Below are 9,114 nucleotides of genomic sequence, written 5' to 3' on the forward strand. Positions count from 1 at the left end.
TTTGACATGAGGCCTAGATTGAAGCAAGATCATTCAAGAGCCAGGTGAATTAGTCATGGCATCTCTGGCAAGCTCTCTAAACCTCAAATATCAAATTTCCAGCATCAGATTGCATCTTGAAAGCTTCTAGATTGTCGATTTGCCAAGATACCCTCCACAAAGAGCTCTTCTTCTTGGTCACAACCCTTTCTCTTCAATTTAGCTATAAATACGAGGCATGAGGAGCCATTGAGGTAGCCTGAGCAAGGGAGGAGAGGCTCTTTCCAAGAGTATAGAGCAAGAGAGAGTGGGGTAAGAGAAGTGTGAGGACAGGAATTTCTCATCACAAAGACAAGCAGGATGCTCTGTGAGCTCTTGAATTCGAATCCTCCATCCCTTCTATCCTATTTCTATGTGGAATCAAGGCTCTTCTTGTTTTTTCTAAATTCTTAGTGATCGCCTTCCCCCATCAATCAAAATTCCATCAATCTAATTACCCCCAAGCTCCTTCACCAACATCCCCTTTTCAATCTTACGATCAAAGACCATGGCCCTGAAGAAGAAAGTTACGAAGGTCACGGAGGCATGAGTTGCCAATAATGCTGCAGACACAATCACTACAAATGGAATGAGGAGTACTAAGGTTAAAAATGAAGATGCAAATACCATCATCCAAGCACTCGTCATGGATCCCCAGGTATTATATTTTATAATAAAGGTAGCTAGCAGGTCATCATACCATGAACAATCAACAAAAGCTATATTCATAAAATAAGATTTTATTCAATTCGTGCATATAATCTTTTAAAGGAAATTTTAACCACAAATTCCAAGGGTAGCTTGGGTCTGTATAAGATGAACCTAAATAAGTAAAAGGAAGGTACTATGCCCCTAAGATACTTAATGTTTCTAATTGAAACCCCTGATGGATAATCAAGGACACTAATCCTTGATATATAAGAGACCTTGAGATAGAATTGCCAAAGAATGATATTCGTAATTAAACTAACCAATATTTCTTTTATTGTGGGAAAGGACCCATGAAAATACAAAGGGATTATTCTCAAGAATGAAATTCTTGTTTGGATTCATCCAAGCTATATCCTGAGGAAGAGAGAATCGAGAAAGACTATTGGAAGGTATTGCCACTTTACGTTGAGTTTTTCCTTTATGTTATTTTTTTTAAAAGAAAAGTTTTGTCTTGAAAAATAACGTTTCTATATATAATGCATTCAAATTAAGATGTTTCTGATTGCAAGTTAGGTACTAATCTTTCATAAAATCATAAAGCTAAGAGACGGATAACCGAGTATAGATCGTTGTGACTGAGGCAATATTCTGGTGAGCATAGAGCGCCAAACTGAGGCAGTGTTCTTGATGGTGCTATACCTCCCCAAGGTCGAAGTGAATAAAACCTACTCCAGTGGGGTTTTCTCTTTTTGTTTTGCATTAGTGAGTATAGACCAATCATGACGCGAAAGGTCTCGTTGTAGAAAACTCTAGTCGGTAGGAGGAGGTGGGGATACCAAGGGACTCTAGTCATAAAACTCCTTAGGCTCTTACGAACTGCCAACTACCCTTCAATTTCCAGACTATGTCCTAGAAGTTCCAATACTAGTTGGAGAATAGAACTTGAAGAAAAATAATATATTCGAACAGAAAACATCGTAAAGAGTCATTTTTCTTAAAGGAACTATTAAGAAGGAATTTTTTACTTTATTTTTGTGTCGTGAATTAAAGGCATGTAACGAATTTGTATTAGGAGATCATTCAAACAAGCTATTTTTTTATGTTGAACTCAAAGTGGTAGGTAATTAGGTAATTAAAAACACTCTCTCGAGGAAAGCAGGAGGATGAACCCCCAACAAATCCAGACCTATCGTTGGGTGGTCTTAGTAAGCCGAGAGCTTTCCTAAGAAGGAATTACAATCACATTTTTTGATAGACCATTAGAGATCTGAAAGCCTAACTCATACTACTTTAGAACCCTAGGCAGAAGGGATTAAAGTGTCATACTTCTCCCATTCTCCTTCAACCCAACGCAACATAAGTCCATTCAATCAACAATTCCTAAAAGGGATGGAATCTCGAACCACTAATACTAATCAACTGTTAGTGATTGATTTGACCAGAAAGACTCAGGTCGATCCTCTTGGGAACAACCGAAACTTCCACTATGGGGTAGACTCAAGCGAACCTAGTTAGCAAACTTTGAGGGTTTTTATCAAAATTTCATATGGCACTTAGGACATCTCTAGATGGGCTACTAAGAACGTACCACCAAGGAAAGCTCAAGTGGGCACATTATAGTTGATATCAAAGTGCACGGAGATGTAGGACACGATGCAAGTAAATAAAACTAGTTACATTTACGGCATAAAATATATTTCCCTTAAATAGTGAAATCTTCTCTTATTAATATATGTTCTTGATTTCTAACAAAAAGACAAACCTTGGGAATGATTCTTGATTTTCCAAGTTATGTTTATGTCAACAATGCACTCCTCTAGTTTCAGCTGGAGAAACTAGATGATGTGAATATTAGATTAGATATACAATCCTTCATCCCTGTATTACAAAAGGCAATGGATATTAAGTGGAGGGTATTGTTACATTGACGCAAACTTTCTTGCTTACCTCCAAAATAATTTAAAGAGGTAAATGTGGATGGAAGCCCTTAAGGTTGTTAAGATTTATCTCTTCTATGAGGCCACAGTAAATTCAAACATGTTCACTAGAGGATGACAGGTCAAATTAGACTGGTACATCTATGAGGAGGTTACACAGGTTATACCTGCTAATCAAGTCATGGTTGTAGGATGCTCCAGTTGTTGCAACTACAAGAAAGATGGATTATCTGATCTTCCCTTGAAATATAGATTTTTGGATATCTATTCCCAGAATCCTAATTACTATGTGATGGATTTATTGCAATGCCTTGCCTAGATTGTGGTAGAAAAACCTTTTCCAAGAATAATATGAGCTCTCGACTCGAATAATGCATTCCCTTCCTATTGACATAAATTGTCCATCCATTTATCTCCTTGATAATCAGAAATAGTGGAAAGATATTATCTATTTGATGAGATTTTTTTAATTAAAATTAAAACTCTCTCTTGTGGTGTAAACCTTGATCATTATCAGAAGGATAAGTAGTACATGATTTCCTTCCTAAATTAATGATGTAGATTAAGTAAGTAAACATTTTTTAAAAATATGGTTGGAGAGAAAATTGACCATAAATTTGCATAATTCCCCAGGACGTCATCCCGAATCTCGATACTACAGAAGCTCAAGATAAGAAATTTCTTCTCAAGCAATACAAGCCACCGAAGTTTGATGGTAAAGGGAGGGATGCTCCAACTGAAGCAGAAACATGGATAAAATCTATGGATGACTATTTCATTATTGTAGGGAGGCTACACCATCAGATTAAGCCATGATCGCTAAACTAAAACTCACAAGAGATGCTCATCTTCGATGGAAATGGTGGTGCAAGGACCAAAGAATCTCCAAAGGTGCTATCACTTGGGACAAGATTAAGGACGTTGTGCATGGGAGATATATTCTGCCCACATATCAAGCCCAGAAGATGAATGAGTTCTTCAATCTAAAGCAATTAAGCCTAGGCCTAGAAGCCTACTACTCCAAATTCGTAACACTTCTAAAACATGCACCTATGATGGATGTTTCATAGCAAGTATCCAAATTTTGCAATGGTCTAAATCCGCCCCTAAATACACATCTTGAATCAATGAGACCATCAAATTTACAAAATGCATTGATTCGAACAGCTCCAATAGTTCAGTAGATCAAACAAAGGCTAAGAAATACAAAAATTTGGAGCAGAAATAGTTAGGGTAAGGGAAACTTCCAACGTTATCCAAGGGCAGTACCGACCAAACAGAATGAAGAAAGCCAAATCAAATGCAGTGGGAAGCTTTATACCCACAGGAAAGAGCAATGAGGATCCAAGGTGCTTCTACTGCAAGGAACCAAAACATTTCAAGAGGCAGTGTCCGAAGCTTGGCCAAGGTCAGTTTTGTGGGCAAAGCCAAGATGCCAAGGGAAAGGTTGCTGGAATAAACCTAAAGGAGGCTAGTAATGATAAAGATCCCACAATGGAATCCAATATGGAAAGATTCAAAGTACATGCCACTCTCAATAAGAAGGGTCCAAATCGCCAATTCTCAGTAATTCAAACACCAACAAATTATCAAGGTAAAACCTTTTAGATTTTAATTGATTGTGGAAGTAACCACTCTTTCATATTACCAAAATGTGCAAAAAGGCTAGGCATAACCATTACTCTTGCACCTAGTTTGCTCGTAGAGTTAGCAAACAACAAAGAAATTCTATCAACACAACAAACTAGCAAGGTAGAATTTAGCTTGGGTGGCAATATTTCCAAAATGAACTTTCAAATTATGAATCTCGAGGCTTATGAGTTCTGCTAGGAATGGATTGGTTAATTTCAAATAATACCCATATCCATCGTAGAAAGGGCCAAATCACATTCCAAAACTCAAAGGGAGAACAAGTAACCACTCATGGAGAAGCAGGGAACCCTAAGGTTCAGCTGGCTAAAGTCTCTCGAATAGTAAAAGGACTAAAGAAAGGATTACCCATCTATCTAATTAAACTCAACAAGGCTGAGTAGGATAGTGAAGCCAAGGATCAACCATCTTGGCTAAAATGAATATGTGCATGTTTTTCCAAAAGCCATGACAGAGCTTCGACCAGTAAGGGAAGTAGATCACAAAATTCAACTCATTCCAAGCATTGGCCCCGTTGCCAAACGGCCCTATCGAGAATGCCAATTCTTGAAGCCATTGAGCTAAAAGAACAACTCAAGTAGCTATTAGACCAGGGATATATTCGGCCAAGTAATTCACCATGGGGAGCCCTAGTACTATTTCAAAAAAATAAAGACGGAACACTCCACCTTTGTATCAATTACCATGGATTAAACTAGGTGATAGTGAAAAATAAATATCCAATTCTTAGGATAGATGAGTTGCTTGATCGACCCCAGGGAGCAAAGGTCTTTTCAAAGATCGATCTCAAATCAGGATATTATCAAATAAGAATTAGGGAGGAAGATATCCCTAAAATTTCTTTTAATACAAGGTATGATCATTATGAGTTTATTGTAATGTTGTTTGGGTTAACAAATGCTCTTGCCACCTTCAACAGGTTGATGCAAGACATTTTCCGACCCTACCTTGACGACTTTGTACTCGTCTTCTTTGATGATATCTTAACATATTCCAAGAATGAAGAAGACCATGGACCACAAGCTACGAATAGTTCTTGAAACAATGTTGTTGAGATATCGAGCTCCACTCGTGATACGCCAGGGTGACCGTTGTATATTTATGTCACCGACTTGTCAGTTGCAGACGCGGTTGGTACACCGCCCATGAATAATAGCTACATGATAGCTATCCTTATCTACTCTAGTTCGTGGCTCAGTTAGTATGCCACCTTAGTTAGTTGAGTTTGGTTTGAGACCCATATATAGGGTTCTTCTATTTCTTTGTACTTGAGTTCTTTTGGCTTACACAACTAAGAAGAGGAAAACTGTTTTCAGCCTCCACCCTTGTGTGTCTTCCCCCATTGTGCAAGCAAGAAAGCTTCAAGTGAGACTCCTTCCTTCTCTCCCACAATCTTGACATGGTATCAGAGCCTTGTTCGTGGTAAGGAGCTCAAGAAAGCAAGCCAAGCTCGCGGTGGTCTGGTAAGAGGAGCAGTGTTGCTTTCATTTCCTGTTTTGGGAGCAGATCTCTGCAGGTAGCACAGCCGGAAATTGCAGGAGTGCATTGTCTCAGGTTGAGACGCCCTTCGCGGTGAAGCAAGAGGGCAGTATATGCTGCGGGAAAGGGCTTTAGCCCTAGGCGACCTTGTTTTTTTGATTTGAGGCCATTTCGGGGCCTGCTTTGCAGATGGAAGTTTTCTGCACGCACTCAAGAAAAGGCTCAGTTCTATGCTGTGCGACCACTGTTCTACAGGTCGGTGAAAAGTTACTGTAGAAATTGCATCGTATGCTTGTGCGCAGAGACATTGGGAGTTTCAGAATCATCCTTGGTTCCTGTTTATGCAAAATCGTCACTAGGAAGTGACTGTGTGGTCAAATACCACTTTCGCCAGTTTTGCAGATTTGCCCTTGTGAGGGTGAAGCTGTGTTTTTTGCAGTGACAGAATTTCTTGCAGTATTCTGTAATGGCGTCTGATTCTCTTTCACAGATTGTCACTGAAAAGCTTGACAAGAACAACTTCTAGGCATGGAAGTTTAGAATGACGAATTTCCTTATGGGAAAAGGATATTGGGAATTTGTTGCAGGAAATGAAGAAGAACCAGTTCTTCCTGATGTTCCCAATCAACAACAAATGCAGGCATTTAAAACATGGCATGAGAGAGCCAGGAAAGTTATGTATTGGCTGTCTATCAGTATTTCAGACTCTATGATTGTGCATATTCAGGATGCAAGTACGCCAAAGGAGGCATGGGATACTTTGTCAAAAATGTATAGCACAAATACGCAAGCCAGGAAAATGCAGCTCAAGCAAGAGTTGCATAATGTGCAAAGAGAAAGTATGAGCATCAACGACTACCACATGAAGGTGAAGAAGATTGCAGATGCACTTGCTTCCATTGGGTCGCCAGTGGAAGATGATGATTTAGTTTCCGTGACCTTGAATGGTCTAGGAAAGGATTATGCACAGTTTCGGACATCCATTTCAGTTCGTGAAAGATTTCCTGATTTTGAGGAGTTGATTGCTCTTCTAATTTCTGAGGAACAGAGAAATGGTGGTGCATCTTCTTCAGGAGGAACTTCAAAAGAAGCTGTCTTCTACTCAAATGCTGGAAGAGGTAGAGGCAGAGGTAGAGGAGGCCGATTTGGAGGCCGTGGCAGAAATCAGAATATGCAGCAAACTCAAGAAAACCAGTCCTATGGAGGAGGACGTGGTAACTCTAGAGGCAGGGGGAGCCAAAGAGGTCGTGGTGGATGGCAAAGAGGCCAAAATGCAAACAGTAATGTTGAATGCTACTACTGTGGTAAAATGGGTCATATGGCTAAAGACTGCTATAAAAAGCAGAATGACATCATGAATGGAAAACTGCAACAAGGGAATTATGCATCTTCTAGTAGACAGGGTGATGACAAAAATGAGCATTTGTTCATGGTGCAGCACATGAACAATTCTATGACAAGTGCAGAAGAAAGCAATGATGTATGGTATGTTGACTCAGGTGCATCAAACCACATGACAGGTCATGCAGAATGGATGGAGGATGCAAGGAAAATGGAAAAACCAGGATTTGTGGAGACTGGTGATGATACTGCACATCCTATTGTGCAGATTGGAAAAATTCCCTTGTCTATGCAGGGTGGGAAAAAGAAATACCTGTCCGATGTATTTCATGTCCCGAATATCACCAAGAATCTGGTTTCAGTTGGTCAAATGGTTGAACAGGGCTTGCAGGTCAGATTTAATCCTCATGGATGCTTTGTTGAGGATATGAAAAATAAAGGTCGCTTGATAGCAAAAGGAAAGAAGAAGGGCAGAATGTTTACATTGGATGCAGACATGTCTGAATTGAGTGCAGCAATGTTTGCACATGGGACCGGTGTAGTTGCAGATATTGATATCTGGCATAAACGCATTGGTCATGTTAATGTACAGCGACTTAAATCAATGCAGGCCCAAAATATTGTTGCAGGATTGCCCAAATTCAAGGTTGCAGAAATGCATAAGGTATGTGAAGCCTGTCAGTTTGGAAAACAGGCAAGGAAACCATTTCTTAGACATGTTCAAGAGAGTGAGAAGCCATTGGAATTAATTCACTCTGATGTGTGGACAACTAAAGCTGCATCTCTTGGAGGCTGTCATTATTTTGTCAGTTTTATTGATGACTATAGCAGAAAAGTTTGGGTGTATTTTATGAAAAAGAAAAGTGAAGTTTTTGGGCATTTCAAAACTCTTAAAGCTATGGTTGAAAAAGAAACAGGCTTGCAGATAAAATGCCTAAGGTCAGATGGAGGGGGAGAGTACCTCTCAAATGAGTTTGCAAAGTTCTTGCAGGAGCATGGCATAAAGCAGCAATATTCATGCAGTTATACCCCACAACAAAATGGAATTGCAGAAAGGAAAAATAGGCATATTGGAGAGGTATCTCGTGCCATGCTCAATGAAAAAGACTTGCCAGATTTTTATTGGGCTGAAGCAGTTGCTACAGCAGTCTACATAATGAACAGGACTCCCACTGCAGCAATACATGGAATGACTCCAGAGGAGAGGTATACTGGTAGGAAACCAGATATTTCTCATTTGAAAATTTTTGGTTGCATTGCCTATGTACATGTGCCAGATGAGCTGAGATCCAAGTTGGATCCAAAAGCTGAGAAGTGCATCTTTATTGGTTACTCTCTGCAGCAAAAAGGGTATAGATGCTATAACCCTTCTACTCGTAAGTTTACAGTGAGCAGAGATGTTGTTTTTGATGAGATGAGTAGCTGGTATAAACCAGTAAATGTGATTGATGATGAAGATGCACAAAATGGTAATGCTACACAGAATTCACAGCAGCAGTCACAAAATATTAGTGGACCTGGAGCGTCCTCTAGCAGTGGTTCACATTCTTCGCCATGGACAGGCAGATTGAGATCAGGAGAATCTTCTCAAAGCAATTCAGATAGTGGTATGCAGGTATCACGAAAAGGAAAAGAGAAGGTTGATCAGCCCATGTTTGATGTGAATGCAGGTCACTCTTATGTGGATGGTGAATCCAGTGGCTCAGAACAGAGCATTGATGATGAGTTGGGTATTCCTTCTATTGTTACACCTGGAGTAAGGAAGACCAGGGATGTTTTGAGAGCACCTGGGAGTGAACCTACTTTGCGCAGGTCTACAAGAGCTAGGTATCCTGTGGATAGGCTGAAATATGATGGATTTACAGCCATTCACTATGCATATATGGTCAAAGTGATACAGGAACCAGAACCCACATCTTTTGAGCAAGCCATGGGAAAAGAAAAATGGGAGAAAGCCATGGATGAAGAAATGGATGCCTTGGAAGCAAATGCTACATGGGAGTTAGTACCTTTGCCTAAAGGTAAGAATGCAATTGGC

The sequence above is a fragment of the Lygodium microphyllum genome, chromosome 15 (assembly GCF_053477565.2).
Source record: "Lygodium microphyllum isolate KBCC chromosome 15, Lygodium_microphyllum_v1.1.10, whole genome shotgun sequence".
Taxonomy (NCBI): domain Eukaryota; kingdom Viridiplantae; phylum Streptophyta; class Polypodiopsida; order Schizaeales; family Lygodiaceae; genus Lygodium; species Lygodium microphyllum.